Source organism: Scyliorhinus torazame, chromosome 9 (genome assembly GCF_047496885.1).
Source record: "Scyliorhinus torazame isolate Kashiwa2021f chromosome 9, sScyTor2.1, whole genome shotgun sequence".
Taxonomy (NCBI): Eukaryota; Metazoa; Chordata; class Chondrichthyes; order Carcharhiniformes; family Scyliorhinidae; genus Scyliorhinus; species Scyliorhinus torazame.
In genome coordinates this window covers 61,719,187-61,737,867 of record NC_092715.1, presented here as the reverse complement: position 1 = coordinate 61,737,867, position 18,681 = coordinate 61,719,187, and the positions used below count along the sequence as shown (strand labels likewise).

The window sequence follows — 18,681 nt, the reverse complement described above, 5'->3', positions numbered from 1 at the left end:
TAGTGGTGGCGGCTCTGCGGATCTGGGGCCAGTGGAGGAGGCATATAGGGGAAGTGAGAGCATCGGTGTGGATCCCAGTCTGCGGCAATCACCGATTTGCCCCGGGGAACATGGGCGGTGGGTATCGACTGTGGCGGAGGGTGGGATTGTGAGGGTGGGTGATCTGTTCCTGGAAGGGAGCTTTCCAAGCATGAGGGCGTTGGAGGAGACGTTTGGGCTGGCGGGAGGGAATTACTTTAGATACTTACAGGTGTGGGATTTCGTGCGCAGACAGGTGCCGTCCTTCCCACGCCTTCTGCCAAAGGGGAGAGGTAGGTGAGGGTAGAGTCTCAGATATTTACAAAGAACTAATGGGAGCACAGGATACACAGACTGAGGACCTGAAGCTTAAGTAGGAAGAGGAGCTCGGGAGGGAGATGGAGGAAGGTATTTGGGCAGAAGCTCTGGGCAGAGTAAACACGACCGCAAAATGCGCCAGGCTCAGCCTGATCCAGTTTAAGGTCATGCACCGGGCCCACATGACGGTGGCCTGGATGAGTAAATTCTTCGGGCTGGAGGACAAGTGTGCCAGATGCGCCAGTGGGCCGGTTAATCACGTGCACATGTTCTGGTCGTGCCCTAAACTCAAGGGGTATTGGCAGGGATTCGTGTACATCATGTCCTGGGTTTTGAAAACTGGGGTGGTAATGAGTCCTGAGGTGGCAATCTTTGGGGTGTCGGAGGACCCGGGAGTCCAGGAGGCCGACGTCTTAGCCTTTGCTTCCTTGGTAGCCCGGCGACAAATACTGTTGGCATAGAGGGACTCAAAGCCCCCGAAAACCGAAGTATGGCTATTGGACATGGCGAGCTTTCTCGGTCTAGAAAAGGTTAAGTTTGCCTTGAGAGGTTCACGATCAGGGTTCGCCCGGAGGTGGCAGCTATTCATTGACTTCTTCGCAGAGAATTAATCGTCGGGGGGGGGGGATAGAGTACAGTAGGGGGTGGTTTAGACAGGTCCTTGCGAGAATGGAGTCTTGGTTTGCACTATGCATTATTTACTTTTCTTTCGGTACAATACTATGCACTGTCAATGTTATATATGCCAAAAATACCTCTATAAAATTGTTTATAATAGAACTGACTCCAAATTAAAAGACTATGCTGCTGTAGTAGACCTGTGATACCTGTGATTAAAACACGCCAAAAGCCCATGAGGCTGTTAGCATTCTGGTGTAGCCCCTCGCAGGAGTATCCAGTGCTGAGTAAAACACGCATTGTGCTGCTATTGCCCTTCACGTCGACCTAAATGTTCAAGGTTGGATTTTCCGTCTTCATAAAGATGAAGACGACACAAAGGAACTGGCTGAAGTCTGCACCTGATATGCGCATTTCCCTCTGTTCATTTGAACCTGATTTAAGTGAGATCATGAGGACAAGTCAGGCCCTCCTTTCACATTAAAAGGTAAGCAAACATGGCATGTGTCGCAAAGGTCAGTCAGCGTGTGTCGCGAAGGTTGGTCGGCGTGGGTCCTGGTTGACAAAGTGGGTCCCGGGAAAAAAAGTTTGAAAAACGCTGACCTGAAGAACATAGTGAGACGCCGGTACAGCAGTTTTATGAGGGGAGGTTCTAACTGGTGGCATATGTGGGCAAGGCACTTGGACAAAGAGGGCAGGGCATGTGTTGGGGTTTCCAGGATTGTGAGGGGCATGCTGGTAGATGGAGTGTCACTGGCATATACGGGTTTGGAGGCAGATGTCAGGGGTCAAGGACGGGAGTGATGCCAGGGTCACACAGGCAGTTACTCACCCGAGGTGCTCGAAGGAGGTAGTTCATCTTCTTCCAGCATTGCATGCTGGTCCTCTTGGTGGGCATGCCAGCACTGCTTCTGCCAGCTCATCCCATTCATTATTTATTCATTACAACTGGCTGATGTCTCTGCCCCACTCTGGGAAAAAGGGCGTTCCTCCTCTCCTCAACAGCATCCAACATCTGTGGATATCCGCATCAAGGAAGCATGATGCAGGTCTTTTAGCAGCCATCTTCTTGGCTGGAATGACTGTCTGGGGTGAGTTGAGTATATAAAAGTTGTTCCAGATTGTCAAGACTCACAATGGGATTCCCGACTCCGGCGAATCAAACGCCTGGGAAATTGGGACTCGGGCGGGATGCAAGTGGGCAGCGTACTGGCCCACTTGCATGATGGAATTGTGCCTCCCCGTGGCTAATAGCGGCAGTATGAAAATGTTCCGAGTCTCTGCTGGCGGGGACAATTGGGCTCTGGAACGGAGAATCGTGCCCAAAGTGTCACTTGTTCTTAGTTTTTAAATGAATGGGGAGAGTGGCTGGTCTATAGCTTCGATGTTAGGGTGGAATGCCTTTTTTTTTGTGTTACTGAATTCATTCCTTCCTCATCAGGAAAGAAACTATTCATTTCATCCAATGTTTAGACTAATGGAACCAGGTTGCCAGGCAAACCAAGGCCAGGGTGCCCGAAACACAATATTATGAAGGAACTCAGCTATGTGGTAATGAGGTGCCTGTGTTTCAGTCTGATTTCATTAGCAGACGTCCAAACTTGATCGTTCAGAACAGTCACTGTGATAGAAAATTCTTCAAACTTTCCAGATCGCAGCTCTTCGCAAAGCAGCAATGGAGGAACATCACAATCCTACTGTCTTCCTGCATTGAGCAAAAGCAAATACATCCCAACTAACTGTGTTTTCAAACCTGGGAGTGGTCAAACAAATTCCTAGGATTGCCTGAAAGTTAAACCAAATTTTCTTTGTTAACTAACTTTTGCCAATTCTGAGCTAGGTATTTCCATCCAAGTTCAACTGAGCAGGAATTGATCAAAAAAAACTCTGGCAACCTCTTCCCTCACAACCTGGTTGTAAAGCTCAGCCAATCGCTGCCCTGCGGCAATCCATGAGTCATTCCTGCCCTTTGCCCTTTCAGCTCGGGAACCTATGTGGAGGTGAGTGTCCAATGGAGGAAATTACAACCAAAGAATTTTAAAAATATTATTATAAAACGTCTGAAACAAAAAGGGAAAGCTTAAGAGAAACAAGCTCAAAATGGGCAGGTGATCACACTTTTCAAGCTTTATTGCTCAGCTTTCCATTGATAAAAGTATCTCAGAAGGCTTGTTGGGTGGGCCTTGATGTTCATAAGAAAGCAGTCATGATAATAAGTCTCTGAACCACCAGCGTAGCTGTCTTCATTTCCTACTCCATTTTCTAAACACTGCTTTGTAATGAGGAAAAACTTTACTTCAGTTGACAGTAGAGAATCCAGCTGTGTTTGGCAAAGCTGGAGCAGGAAATCCTAACATCTCAGCATTCCTTTGTGGGTCTCTAAACATGATTCAATTAGATTTTGAAAGGTCCCATTGAGGTTCTCAAACATGCACAGGAACCGTGCACACATTCCCTCCCATGCTGCAGTAGGAGGTTCATTGTGGGACAGTCATTCTTTTCAGCCGCTGCTCCTATTATTACGGTAGTGAGAATTCCAGAAACACAGCTTCCAGGAGGTAATTTTCTCCCACTGGAATACCAAAATGTCACTGGCCTATTTTGTACAAATGAATTGAAAGGGCAAGTGAGAGGAAGGTCAGGGTCACTCATATGGAAGCCATCTTGCCCCCATGCCCACATTTCTGTCCTTAACCTGCTACAATGATCCAGCGAAGCCCAATGCAAACTGGAGGACCAGCACCTCATTTTCTGATGAGGTACTTTATAGTCTTCTGGATTTAACATTGAGTTCAACAACTTCAAGCTGTCCCACATTTTCACTATTTTTGTCTCCTAACCGCTCGTCCCATAGGGTCTGTCCATAATTTGTTCTTATGTTTTGCATTCACAGAGCATTGACCATTGTTTTATTATTAACGTATTCTGCGACCTGACCCTTATGCCACTATTAGCACTCGCCGTAGTCTTTAACCATGTCATTAACGCTCCCTTTGTCTTGTGCCCATGACATCCTTGTCAAATCTCTCCTGAGCTCTCACCTATCCCCAACCTATTCTGTTCCACCTTCTCCACCCCCTCTCAACAGTATAACATCCATCACATTTCTCCCTCTCTTTAGCTCTGAAGAAGAGCCATATGGACTCTGAAACCTGAACTCTGTTTCTCTCTCTACAGATGCTGCCAGGCCTGCTGAGTTTTTCCAGAATTCTGGTTTTTTAAATTTCAGATTTGCAGCATCCACAGTATTTTGCTCTTATTCTAAAAGAGATGATCTGGGCATTTGATTCATTGCTTTTTGTTAGACTCTGCTGTTCCCACAATCAAATGCAGACACTTCACCCAATCTGTTATTTTTGGCAATGTTGACCAAGAACATCTGGAGAACACTCTGCTCTTCTGTGAATAGTTGCCTAGATTCTATAACACCCATCAGAACATGGCAGATTGGGCAAACAGCCGAGTCCATCTCCTCATCTAAAAGGCAGCACCTGAAACAATGTAGAAGTGCTGCGTTGAAATGTCAGCCGGAATGATGTGCTTGGGTCCCCAGGTGTGGACCCGGGACCCATCACCTTCTGACGGTTGTGCTGTATACTCACCTTGAACATGCTTTGTAAAAAGGAATTTCTCCAATGTTTCTAGCCAAAAGAGAAAGATCACCTTGAATGAGATAAATGATCTAATTCATCAATAGATCCTAATGATGTTGTGTACGATAGGCTTTTGGTGCAGAGGCCGACAGAAGGAATGGCGTCTCCAAGTCTGTGACTAGAGGTGTCTCAGTGGCTTTTGTAAGTAATCATTTGTCTTTACATATCCTAGACAATTGCAAAACCAGGTTTGTATCTGGAATAAAGCCACTAAAATTCCAAATATATCAAACACTATCCCCTCGACACCGTACACACACAGATCCCCACATTGTTGTCAGCATTCAGAATTACATAAAACTCAGCACAGTAACAGGCTTTTGGCTCAATCAGCGTTGTTCTTTATCCTCCACATAAGCAGTGATCCTAATCCCATGTGCCTGTCCTATTTCCATATCCCTTCAGCCATCGATCTGACCTATTCTTTAATATTGACATGGTCTCTGCTTTAATTACTAACTCCCAAAGTCCATACCACAACGTCTTGTGTAGAGATATTTCTCCTGCCCTCTCTCTCTCACCAAAACTTAATTTTACAATCTTCTTCCCAATCCCTCAATTATTGGTAACAAGTTTGTTTCTATTCACCCTAAACTATTCTTTCATAGTTTTAACCGTCACTATGAAATCAGCCTGTAATCTTCTTGGATGAAAACAGCCCCAAATTTCCAAGCTTTCTATTGTTCTTTCTCTTACTAGGCAGCATTCTGTGAACCTGAACTGTGACCTTTCTATTGCTCAACACCCTTCCTACAGTGTGGTGTAAAGCTACAAACTGTATTCTGACTTCCACTGCCTTTTAGCGAAGAGAGTTCCAGAGACTCCAGACTCTCTAGAACTCTTTTCCTCAAAAGGCAGTGGAGGCAGAATCTTTGAATATTTTGAAGGCAGAGTGAGATAGATTCTCGATTAACAAGGGGTGAAAGGTTATTGGAGGTAGATAGGAATACAGTGAATAGCGGGTTTATATTTGCTACCCTCCAATGTGTAGGAACCATTCCACAGTCCAAAGAATTTTGGAAAATGACGACCAATGGATCTACTATTTCTAGGGCCACTTTCTTAAGTACTCTGGGATGAAAATGATCAGGCCCTGGAGATTTATCAGTCTTCAATTCCATTAATTTCCCCAAAACTATTTCTCTACTAATACTGATTTCCTTCAGCTCCTCACTAAAACTTGTATTTCTCCAAACTTCTGGTACATTATTCATGTCTTCCCTTGTGAAGACAGAAGCAAAGTACAAATTTAGTTCCTCAACCATTTTTTTTGTTCCCTTTATGAATTTCCCCGTTTCTGACTGTAGGGGAGCTACATTCGTTTTTGTCAATCTTTTTCTCTTTACATACCTATAGAAACTTTTACAATCATTTTTATTGTTCCCCGCTAGCTTACTTTGATATTGTATTTCCCCCTTCTTCATTAATCCGTTGGTTCACTTTTGCTGAATTATAAACTGTTCCCAATCCTCAGGTCTATTGCTTTTTCTTGCTAATTTGTGTGCTTCTTCTTTGATGTAATAGTATCTCTAATTTCCCTTCTAAGCCATGGTTTAGCCACAGTTCCCTTTCTACTTTTGCGCCAAATAGGAATAAACAACTTTTGGAGTTCACCCATTCGTTCCTTGAATGCTGTCATTGCCTGTCCACTGTCCTTCCTTTCAGCAATGTTTGCCAGTCCATCATAGCCTACTCATGCCGTGTAGATATCATAGATATCTTTATTGAGGTTCAGAACCCTGGTCCCAGAATCAACTACCTCACTATCATCTTTATAAAGAATTCCAGCATATTATGATCACTCATCCCCAAAGGTTCTCTTGCAACTAGATTGCCAACTAATCCTTTCTCATTGCACAATACCACTACAGGATGGCCTGTTCCCTTGTTGGTTCCTCAACCTATTGTGTTTGAAAAGTAAAACCACGGATAAATAAGCTTATTGTCACAGCATGTAGAAGCAAGATACGAATGTGAGTGATGTTTGCTTTGGAACCTTGTTACGCATCCACGTGTAATGTAGTGATGATGAAGTGTGATGGTGGCAGGGGAGTTTCTGTAATGAACAGCTAAAACAGACAGTCAGAGCAAGAAACGTGCCACTGCTCCAGATTTAATGAACTCTTGTCAACTTCAACTGAACGAGGATCATTCCTGATTCAGGGGAACTCTGGCCACTGCAAGCGCTCCGATGATTTCTAGATGTGAGTTATGAAACCACTAGCAATGAATCCCATTCAATGTTCAACTCCATAAAATTAAGTTCAACACAAGGTACATTTTCATTCATTAGCAAGGTTAAGAATTACAAAAGCATGAAGTTCAAATTGGGTCCCATTCAACAATTGTTAATGGGGCCATTCTGGTTATGGGGGGGGGGGTTAAATCTTCAGTCATTTACTGTCACTTGCCATTGCCAAAACTAGGTAGAATAAGATAGAAATGACTGCTTTTATTGCATAAATGCTTAATACATGTGCAACTATGTACCTCTTTTTCCTCTTAACAGTCTATTCTATTTATTTTGTGGTCTAATAGATCTGCTAAATCAGCAAAGCGGGGAACTTAATGCAGCCACAAGAAACATTCACACAATAGCATTGCCGAAACAAATATTCCATCAGTTTGGAAAGGGGCACAGCCCTAAGAATGGAAAGATCTGCATTACCTTGAGGGGAGCTTACCAAATACATTTTTCATGGAAACAATTTCAATGAAAAAAAAAGACAAACATCTGGCACCTGATTAACAGTGTTAAGATTCATTAAAGAACATTGGTGAGGGTTATTGGAGCAGCACTTTATTTGACGCCGCTGGTGAATCAATGACATGTATACATGATTCTACTGACAATCTGCCAAATCAAAACTGAAGTCTATTTAATTACAAATGATCTTTGCTGACCTTTCAGAGCTCCTATTTTGTCGGTGCAGATGGGGAGATGACAACTGTATGCTCCTACCAAACACAGCATCACCCTGATAAAGTGGACAAAAACAAAGAGGGAATTAAAGGAAGCAAGATTTGCATTTATATAGCACCTTTCATGATCTCAGGATGTCTCAAAATGCTTTACAGCCAAGGATGCACTTTAAAGTGTATTCACTGTATTTTTTCTTTATTCTTTCATGGGATGTGGGTATCGCTGATTGGGCCAGCGTTTATTGTCCATCCCTAATTGCCCTTGAACTGAGTGGCTTGTTCAGCCATTTCAGGGTGTGTTTAAGAGTCAGCCACATTGCTATGAGTCTGGAGACACATATAGGCCAGACCAGGTAAGGTTGGCAGATTTCCTTCCCTAAAGGACATTAGTGAACCAGATGGGTTTTTATGATGATTGATGTTCACCACCACTGAGATTAGCTTTCAATTCCAGATTTCTTTAAAAATTGAATTTAAGTTGCACAAGGATTTGAATCCATGGGCGGGATTGTCCGGGAATTGGCAGGGCGGGCAGAAACTGCGCAGTGGAGTGGCGGGAACCACTCCGGCATCGGGCCGCCCCAAAGGTGCGGAATCCTCTGCACCTTCATGGGCTAGGACGGTGCTGGAGTGGTTTGCGCCCCGCCGGACGGTGTGGAAGGCCTTAGGCGCCGCACCAGCCGGGGCCGAAGGGACTCCGCCGGCCGGCGCGGGTCCACACATGCGCGGGAGCGTCAGCGTCTGCTGACGCTAACCCCGCGCATGTGCCGGGGGGGGTTCACCTTCACGCGGGTTCACCTTCGCACGGCTGACGAGTAGGAATAGAGTGCCCCCACGGCACAGGCCCGCCCGCGGATCGATGGGCCCCGACCGCGGGCCAGGCTACCGTGGGGGCACCCCCCGGGGCCAGATCGCCCCGCGCGTCCCCCCGAGGACCCCGGAGGCCGGCCACGGAGCTGGGTCCCGCCAGTAGGGACCTACCTTGATTTATGCCGGTGGGACCCGGAAGAAACAGGCGGGAACTCGGCCCATCGCGGGCCGGAGAATCGCCTGGGGGGGGGTGGGGGAGGCCGCCGACCAGCGCGGTGCAATTCCCGGCACCGGAGAATTCGGCAGGGGCGGGATTCACGCCGTCCCCCGGCGATTCTCCGACCCAACGGGGGGTCGGAGAATCCCGCCCCATGTCTCCAGGGCATTAGCCTGGGTCTCTGGATTACTTGTCCTGTAATATTACCACAATCTCCCCTGGAGTTGTGATGTAGGAAATGTGGCAGCCTCTGTTTGAGCAACAAGATCCCACAAACTGGCCAGACAATCTTCCTTTAAAAGTATTATTCGTCGAGGGATGAGTATTTGTCAGGACATTGGAGAATTTGCCATCTCCTTTTCAAAACACTGCCTTATGTCCACTTCAGAGGGCAGATGGGAGCTGAGTTTAATTTTCTATCCAAAGGACAAGACCTCAGGATGCAGTACTCCTTCAGTATGGCTCACCAGGATGTTGCCTGGGATGGAGCATCTGAGGGTTAGACTGGATAGGCTTGGATTGTCTTCTTTGGAGCAGAGATGGGGGATATGATTGAGGTGTATAAAATTATGAGGGGTTTGGACTGGGTAAATAGGAAGCAGCTCTTCCCCTTGGGTGAGGGGTCAATCACAAGGGGGCATAGATTTAGGGCGAGGGTCAGGAGACTCTGAGGGGATTTGAGAAAAAAAAAATTACTCAGAGGGTGGTGGGAATCTGGAATACACTGCCTGGGGAAGGTGGAAACCTCACTATCTTTAAAAAAGTACTTGGTGATCACTTGAAATACCATCACATTCAAGGATATGGGACAGTGGGATTAACGTGAGATTTGGGGTAGTTATTGTCGGTGCAGACTAGATGGGCCTCAGGGCTTTTTCTGCGCTGTACGATTCTCTTACTCAATTAGGGGATGCTGCGACCGCACGCAAGCTCGGCACCCACACATGGCTCAACATCCGAGTCTCAACACCCGGAAAAAAATTAGCGTTTTATTTCAAACACAGGATTTGATTTGATTGGTGTCTAATTAGGCCGATCTGACAGGCTTAGAATTAAAACCCGCGAAACGCCCGTCAAAACTTCAGATGGTCAACATTTAGCATCCAATTATAGAACTGCTTTAAAAGTGGCAGGGCCCCTTTCGTTGATACAAGTAATATAATTGTTTCCTCTCCTTATTCATTTTCTCCTCTCACTGCAAGTGATTTGAAAGGGTCTGAAAGGGCAAACAATGGAAATTATTTCCACTAATCAGTAGCAATGGACATATATTCAGCATGTGAATTAGATGCATAAGAAGGGGCTATTTGGAAGCACCATTAGAACATGAAACACATTACCTGAAGCTGCTATTGAAGCTAACTCAATATCTTCATTTAAAAGGCAATCAGAAGCATCCTGATATAGAGATTGCAGCAGGCTTCCCGCGAAACAGGCTCGCTGGGCCGAATGGAGAGCTCCTGCTCCTAACCCATAGGCTCCCATACATAAATGTTGGAAAGTGGCAAAACAAGTTAAGAAAACTGTTAAAAAAACAACTGGGATCTGTGGCTTCAGAGGTATAGAGTACAAAAACAAGGAAATTACCTTTCCAAAATCGCTTATTCGTCTTAGTTATTGGGCTGGATATTGCCGTGGGCATCAGGAGCCAGATATTGGGACCAATTGGAGGGCCCGTCCTGCACTTTCTGGCTGTAGGCCCACTGGCACAATCTATTCAAGGTGGCCTCCTCATTGGCCGCCTCAACTTTCACCATCCTATTAATTGCAGTGGGTGGGGCTTCGATGGTGCTGGCCCAATTAGAGGGTGGGACGTTGAGCGCTGCTGAAGCAGGCTGGGGTCTGCCAGGGCGACTCTACGTGGCAACAACCTCAGAGATGTTCACGAATATCAAAATGTATGAGGACCAAAGCTAGGAGCAGCCCACCCCTCACACACTCTGGAGGAATCGTTTGGGGTGTGTTAGTGTGGTTTGCATGTGTGTGGCCTCTCCTGCCCGCTGCCCCCTCTTTGAGGCATGGAGCCTTTGACACCAATGACTCCACAGCCTACACCACAGGGAGGCTGCCTACATTGAGTTGCAGGCCCCTACATGGGGCAGGGAGTCATTCTGCCAGTGACAAATTCCAGCAAGGTCGCAAAATCACCCGCCATTCGAGCCTTAAACAGCAATTAGCTGTCTGCCTTCATGCTGCTGGCAGCCAATCCAGGGATACCTCTCCAGCAGTACGAATGAATCAGGGAGCTATCCCAAAGTGACTCCCCTCTAACTTTACTGGCCACCGTCCGACCCTCCTGCAACCCCATCTCCATGGGCCCGGAAAATCTAGTCCATTCTGCGCCCCACTCTGTTAGGAAGAATGTCTTGGCGAAGCGACCTAGGAGGTCGGCTAGACTAGGGTGGGGAGAAACTAGAGAAGATGAGGTTGTTCTCCATGCAGCAGAGTAGGTTATGAGGAGATTTGATAAAACAAATGAGGAAAAACTGTGTCCACTGATTTAAATTAATTTGAAAGAATGTAAAGAGGAGATGAGAAATCATTCTCCCACTCAAGAGTTATGATGATCTGGAACGGATTAGCTGCGAGTCTGATAGAAGCAGCTGCAATTTTCAAAAAGGTTTTGGATGCATACTTAGAAATGTAAAATTGGAGGATTATAGGGAACAAGCATGGAAGTGGGACTAATGGCAGAGGCTGTTGAAAGGGCAGGCATGGGCATGATGGGCCGAATGGTATTGTTCTATGCTGTAGGAACTGAGGAGGGAAAATATTAAAGGTTGCAGGGGGAGCAAAGAGATGTCTTAGGAATATATGACTTTAGTGGGGAGCTCTTACAATCAGAGGCACGAGTGGCCCATTTCTGTGCTGACGTTTCATCAATTCTCCAATTTCCGGATGGTACGGACTCCTGAACAACGCAAATCATAGTTCATTTCTGTTTATGTCGGTTGCTGAATCCCAATTCCAGTGTTACATCATTAGCAAGTGAAATCTTTTCCACGTTATTCATTTTCAGAATCTTTGTGGTTGGCAGGGATGTGAACCTCAGCAGATCTCACAGGACATTTCGGGAGTTCACTTACTCGGGGAAGTTTAAAGAGAAGCAAAACCTCAGTAATGAGCTCATTGCTTTCATTATTCATCTGCAAACTGTTTCCCTATTTCGGCCATCTGGATTGCCAGGACATATTCCCCACCCCCCTCAGCACCCCCTCTTAAGGATTCTAGGCGAATGATGTAATGGAGGACACAGAAGTTGTGCAAAACCCACTTGCGAAAGGTTTCCAGTGCAGCAAAGCATTTGAACATCGCAGTGATCGACTCTGCTGATCTAAGTACCCATTTGGCCTTTCGACCAGCTTTGTCAATTGGCTTTATTTTCACAATGAGAACTAACGTCAAGACGTCCATGTGAATTCTGAGGAACTAAAAAACAGCTCACTTAATATCGGAGTAATCTGCAGACTTTCAGCTAGCGAGCCCCATACAAGGCACGGGAGAAATTAATGAGAAACTCCAGGAAACTGGGCAACATAATATTTCAAAAGCAATGTGTCATTTTGAAACGTAAAGGCCAAGTTTCTGTCAAAGTTGCGGGAATCTGTTAAGATCCTTACTTTAAAATGGAAACATGTCCTTGACAGTACTTGAGAAATTACAGCAGCAACAATAACGGCATTTTATGTACAAAACATCTGAATTCACTTTCCGGAAAGATCACGGAACCAGGCCATTCAGCCCCGCCACTTTGTGCTGCCCTTTCTGCTCCATTGTTGATCAGAATTAACGATACTTGATATGAAAGTGGAAAATTTAATCACTTGCGGTTTTCTTCAGCCAGAGGTGCTACCCGGATCCTGTGTCTGTTTCGGATACTGGGAGGGGTTGTGTTCTTCCCATCTCAATCTATCATTACAACTCTTCATTCTCTTCTCCCTCAGATGCTTGTCTGCCTTCCTCTTAGATACATCTGTACCCAATTCACGTGAAACAAACACCAAGTGGTTAAAGGGGGCTGAGGGAAGGGAAAAACCGATTTATGCTGCCACGGCGACTAATGCGTTACGCTTCTGTTGCTTCGATCACACCCCTAGTATGTTTTAATACAATGGAGTAGCCTGTATATAGTTTGATATGGTTGTTGTAACCGAACATTTGGATTCTACTGTTAATAGACCTCTTGTTCCTGTGTATGTTTCCTGTGTTCTCTTATCTTTTCTCTTTGTTATAAATAGAAATGAAAATCAATAAAAACATATTTTAAAAAAAGGATACATCTATACTATTCACTTCAACCACTCGTTGTGGTAGCAAGTTGCAGATTCTCATTATTCTTTGGGAAAGATGTTTCTTCTCAACTCCCTATTGGTTTCTTGGCGACTATCGTATATTGTTAGCCTCTAGTTTCGCTGTGTCCACAAGAGGAAACATTGGACGGGATTTAACTAAATGGGAACAAAGTTACATAGCAAGCACGTTCAACTCGCAGCGCCGAGGAATACAACGCTCCAAAACAGCACACGGGTTAGATAGGGGGCCTCAGCAGGGAACGCACAGCCGAGGCTGCACATAGTCCTGTTTTGTGCACTGAGGAGTGCCGCTCGCCGGAACGCCTAAGTGTAGCGAGCGATCAGGCGCCATTTTTAAAAGGCGTCCTGATTTCTGGAGCCCCTGAAGTGACCTGCGAAGCCCCCCCCCCCCAATACACAATGCACTATAAGCCCCAATACACTATGGGAGGGTCCCCTCCAACATCCATGCAGGGAACCCCAACCCGATCACCACCGCACAAACAATGCCCACTTGACAGCTTGACAGTGTCAATCTGGCAGTACCTCTGTCAACTGGCAGTACCACTTGGGCACCTTGGCAGTGCCATGCTGGCACCCAGGTGGCATTGCCAGGGTGCCTGCAAAGCATCAGCAGTGCCAGGGTACCACCCTGCCCAAAGGGCCTGGGGGCCTCCAATGCCCTGGGAGACTCCATGAGTGCCAATCTGCCTGGTCCCCGTTTGTGGAGACCAGTACTGAACGACACCCGCCTGCCTGAGGTCTCCAAGGCAAAGGGATAGATCCCAACACCTCGGGTACCTTGGGAAACTGCATATTAAAGTGAGACTAGCTGTCTCGTTCTTACATGCAGATTGTCTAGAAAGTGATCCCACCCTCGATGTTACATCTCACGAGGCGTTGTGAGCCGGCGAGATCCCGGGAGCGTCGTCTCCCGGCTTCTATCGGCCACATTGCGCCGCGGCGAGCTGCTTTCCGGGTGCAGCGTGGCCGCTCTATCGTATCAACTCTCAAAGACTGTGCATAATTTTCACCTCTCAGCATTCCTTATTTCAAGAGAAAAGAAACCCAGCTTGTCAATTCTTTCCTGGTATGTATGTCCATGCATTTCTGATGTCATCCTCATAAATGTTATCTTCATCTTCTCCGCTGCCTCTGTATCATTTTTATAAAATGGCAGCCAGAACTTTAAGCAGTATTCTAAATGTGGTCCAACCAAATTCAGAACACGTTTCGCATAATGTCCCTACTTTTCAATTAAATCCCTCTGGAAAGGCCTAAATCTTCCGGTCCTGACCGCTGTGGAAATCGTCGTGGGCGGGGCAGAGAATTCAACAGACAAGCAAAACGTCAGTTGACTTTGGGTGGGAATTTCCAGTTCCAGAGTGAGCGTGACTGGAAAATCCCACCCAAAGCCTTTTGGTGGCTTGCTTTGTTTCTATGGCCTTGCTATCCTTTGGCAGAACGTTTAATGATTGGGTGTGTTTGTATGCCGAGACCACTTTGTTCCTCTGTCCCACCTAGATTAACACCTTCCAAGTAATAAGTGCCCTCCCTATTCTTCCCATGAAAATGTACAACCCCATATTTATCTGTGTTGAACTTTATTTGCCCATTCTGGAAGTTTATTAATGTCCTGTAACATGTTGCACTCTCCTCAGTATTCATGAGTCCCTTCAATTTGGTGTCACCTGCAAGTGAACCAGGGACCCAGGTTCAATTCCGGCCTCGGGCGACTGTCTGTGTGGAGTTTGCACTTCCTCCCGTGTCTGCGTGGGTTTCCTCCCACAGTCCAAAGATGTGCAAGTTAGGTGGATTGGCCTTGCTAAATTGTCCCTTAGTATCCAAAAGGTTAGGTGATGTTACGAGGGTAGGATGGAGACGTGGGCTTAAGTAGGGTGCTCTTTCCAGGAGCCGGTGCGGACTTGATGGGCCGAATGATTTCCTTCCGTACTGTAAATTCTATGATAGGAATTGTGCTTCTGGTTCCAAAATCTGAATCGTAAATGTAAAATGTGAACAGCATTGGTCCCAGCACTGATCATTGTGGGGACACCAGGATAACAGAAAGATTAATATAATCAAAGTAACTACTCCTGAGCCATAGTGGATGAGGTGGTTCCTCACTGGGCTGGTGATCCAGAGACCCAGGGAAATACTTTGGGAACCCGGGTCAGCAGCACCTTCCAAACTCAAGATCACTACTATCCAGAAGGATGAGGGCAGCACACACATGGGACACCATCACCTGGAAGTTTCCTTCCAAGCCACTCACCATCTTGACTTGGAAGTATATCGCCATTCCTTCGCTGTCGCTGGGTCAAAATCCTGGAACTCCCTCCCTAATAGCACAATGGGTGTACCTACACCACATGGACTGCAGCAGTTCAAGAAGACAGCTCTCCACCACCTTCTCAAGGGCAATTAGGACTGGGCAACATATGCTGAGCGAGCCACCGAAGCCCACATCCCATAAAAATGAATTTAAGAATCGGTCATCGGAAGCTTGTACAAAAAGATAGATTTTGAGGAAGTCTTAAAGGTCAAATGAGATGGTTGTTCAGAGCAAGGGTTAAGGAAAGGAAATCCACAGTGCAGGGCAACTGAAGGCTCTTCCATTAATGACGGGTCAAAGCAATGGGGTGAGTATGATGGGTCAGAGTTGGAAGCCATGTAAGGATGTAGATGAGGATTTCAACTTCAATGATTTGGGAGAAAGGCTGTCAAAGTTGGTGAGCGAAGATTGCAGTGTCGTGCAAGCAGGACTTAGTGTAGGAAGACAGACATACTGAAAAAAAATGGAGTTTGATAAATAGGAATATAAACGACTGGAGCAAACAGTGCACAATAGAAGTAAACACTGTACAATAGTTAGGCCAGAGTAACTAGACACATCCGATTACAGGAAGGACATGAAGTGAAGCACACAGTATTGATTCATCAAGATGCTGAAGGAATGGGAAGCTATAGCTATGAGGAGAGATTTGAGATTCTGTGACTATCTTCACTGGAATAAAAAAGGCTGAGATTCAACAGACCTTTCTAACATTAGGAAAAGCTTTAATGGACTGACCAGGGAAAGATTATTTTCCCCTGATAGAGTTATTGTTAAGGGGAGGGGCTGTCATCAATACAAGAGCTCTTGGTTCTCACATGTTTCTTCACGATTAAAGCTTCTTGCCCCTGGTGCTATCTTAGTGAATCTCTTCTGCGCCCACACTGAAGTCTTGACACCCGTTTTAAAATAAGGAACTTTTTCACTCTGGTCGAGGTGGACGTAATGCAGAACTCATTGGTTTAATGATGGTTGGAATTCTGGGGTCAGTTTTGCAAGCTTTCCATCGAGACAAATCCAAGATAAATTAGACCTGATCCTCAGATTGTCAATTGTGTTGGGGGGGGGGGGGGGGGGTGGGATTGGGTTGATAACAGTGCTGAGTGTGTGTGCAGGTTCTATCTTTGATCTGTTTTCTTAAAGCGGCGGTAGGTGGCATTGACAGATGAGGATGTTAGGAGCTCTCCGTATGTTTCAATGTATGATAGCCTCACGCTTAAAGATTAATGATGCTGTAATCAGGACTGCAATCTATTGCATGATAATCCACATTCAGCATCATGTGCTGTTCTCTAGAGTTAACTGAAGATTCCAAGATGTCCCCAGATAGTAAACCAAGCACAACCCCACTAATGCTAGAGTTTTTTTTAAAATAAATTTAGAATACCCAATTATTTTTTCTAATTAAGGGGCAATTTAGCGTGGCCAATCCACCTATCCTGCACATATTTTAGGTTATGGGGGCGAAACCCACGCAGACACGGGGAGAATGTGCAAACTCCACACGGACAGTGACCAGGGCCAGGATTCGAACCCAGGTCCTCAGCGCCATAGGCAACAATGCTAACCACTGTGCCACCGTGCTGCCTGGCGTTAATGCTAGAGTTGAAGGATTCTATCAATTGTCTAACAGGCCCTGTGAGTTTCATGCCTATTGAAGCACCATTCCTGATAAGTCATCACAACACAGCAGAAAATCTCACCTTACAAAAGGTAAAAGAACGTATTACATCTCTTAATCTCCCAGTATAGACATCCGTTGTTTTGTGCACGGCTGTTTTAGCATGTTTCAAGCTGAATTGCCAGCTGGACATCCAAATGTGGAACTTTTGTATTCCCCACACAACTGAATTCTGACTCCCAACTCAGCTCCTGCAGCAGGTTTTACAGTGGAGAGATGGAGGGAAGAACCACTGCCAAGAGGTTGTCTGGATTTAATTAAATCAGGGCGGCTTCACATGAAACCACAGCTAATGCACAGCACAGAACTGTCCATTCGGCCCAACTGTTCTGTGTTGGTGCTTATCCACACGGGCCTCCATCCACCTTCCTTCACCTACCATTATCAGCATAACCTTCTATTCCTTTTGCCTTCATGCGCTAATGTAGCTTGCCGTTAAATGTATCTATGCTGTTCACCTCACTGTAATAGCAAGTTTCACATTCTATCTACTCTCAGGCTGAAATTTTCCGGCTTCCTGCCGATGGGATCATCCGGTCCTGGCCACTACCCCCTGGCCACTACCCCCTCCCCTCCCCGGGAGGGAAAATCCGTTGACAGCGGCAGGATTGAAATATCCCACCATTGGCCAATGACTGGTCGTCTCCGCTGCCAGAAACGGCGGGGGGTGGAATCATCAAAAGTAATGTTTCAAATTTGAAAACCACCATAGTCATGTGGGAATTCTTCAAAGTTCAAAAAAACCAACAGAACCAAAGAGAAATAACTGACCCCATCAAAATTAGTGCATTTATTTTCACGCTGTTAGCTGTATCAGAACAATTCTAACACCTCACCACTAAGAAAATGGTATCATGCTTCCTCAAGAGATATAAAAATGCAATCAACATATCCATCTCTTAACTGTTCGCCAAAATTGAAAGCCCAGCTGCTGTGAGGCATAAACTCTCTGATTCTAATGTAGTCTGACCTCCAGTGTTCCAACTCAAAGTGACTGACGAAGCAGTTCCAGTCACATTATGAAGGACTGAAATTCAGTTCTGACTATAATAATGCTTCATCAGGACTAGGAGGTTTGTATATCCTGTTTTGATAGAAATTGGACCTTATTTCACCTATAAACAGCAACCTAACGTCAAACAAAACAGCGCAATTGGGTGTTAAATTATGAAAAATCAGAATCCCGACACAAACCCGTCCACCCCCAGTTAACACGGAGATGGGACCCTGGGGCAGGGAACAAATGCTCCAAGGAGGCGGGATACAACTATAAACATTGCAGTATACTGTGAGCCTTGTTGTTATTTGAAACCCAGTGAAGACTGACAGATGCAGGATGTGTGTGCCTTTCCAACTACCAGCTGGATTCAGTGTGTCTACCTGGGCAAACCCCTCACCTATTGCGATTGTGCACCTACTCATTCTGATCTTCTCCCCAGTCTTCAGGGGACTTCACCAGCCTCTTCACACCCTACACCTCTGAGCCTCAGGATTAATATACCCCCTACTGGCCTGCTCCAATGAATGGATGCCCTTTCCCAAGTTACATCACACCCACATGACAAACCTCACCCACCGGGTTTTCATCACCATAGCGACCCTCCCCGTCACCGCCTCATGTCAGATCAGCACCACTTGAGATTCTTCAGCGGCCAAAAACAGGCCTGATAGCAATTTCTGTTAAGTAACTGGGACGGGAAAGTCATGATATAAATGGAAGCTCTTTTTTCTACTACTTGCTGATCACTTCTCATTAGTCTACTTTGTTTATTTTCAACTCTGACTTCTTTGCTCATTACTGAAATTAGCAAGGAGTG

The 18,681-nt window shown here is 45.8% G+C and overlaps 1 protein-coding gene across 6 annotated transcripts in view; it reads right to left on the bottom strand.

The window, feature by feature from the left end:
* lhfpl2b (LHFPL tetraspan subfamily member 2b) overlaps positions 1-18,681 on the bottom strand; it is a 272,180-nt gene that overhangs the window by 190,760 nt on the left and 62,739 nt on the right. For 3 of the 6 annotated variants that reach the window (XM_072515999.1, XM_072515998.1, XM_072516005.1), the window contains exon 3: positions 7,512-7,585. The exons of 2 other annotated variants lie outside the window; for them this stretch is intronic. The gene's annotated coding sequence lies outside the window, so the exon portion shown is untranslated. Of the gene's footprint in view, positions 1-7,511; positions 7,586-12,380; positions 12,530-18,681 lie in introns of all 6 variants that reach the window. One more of the 6 variants, XM_072516001.1, reaches the window with a different exon arrangement.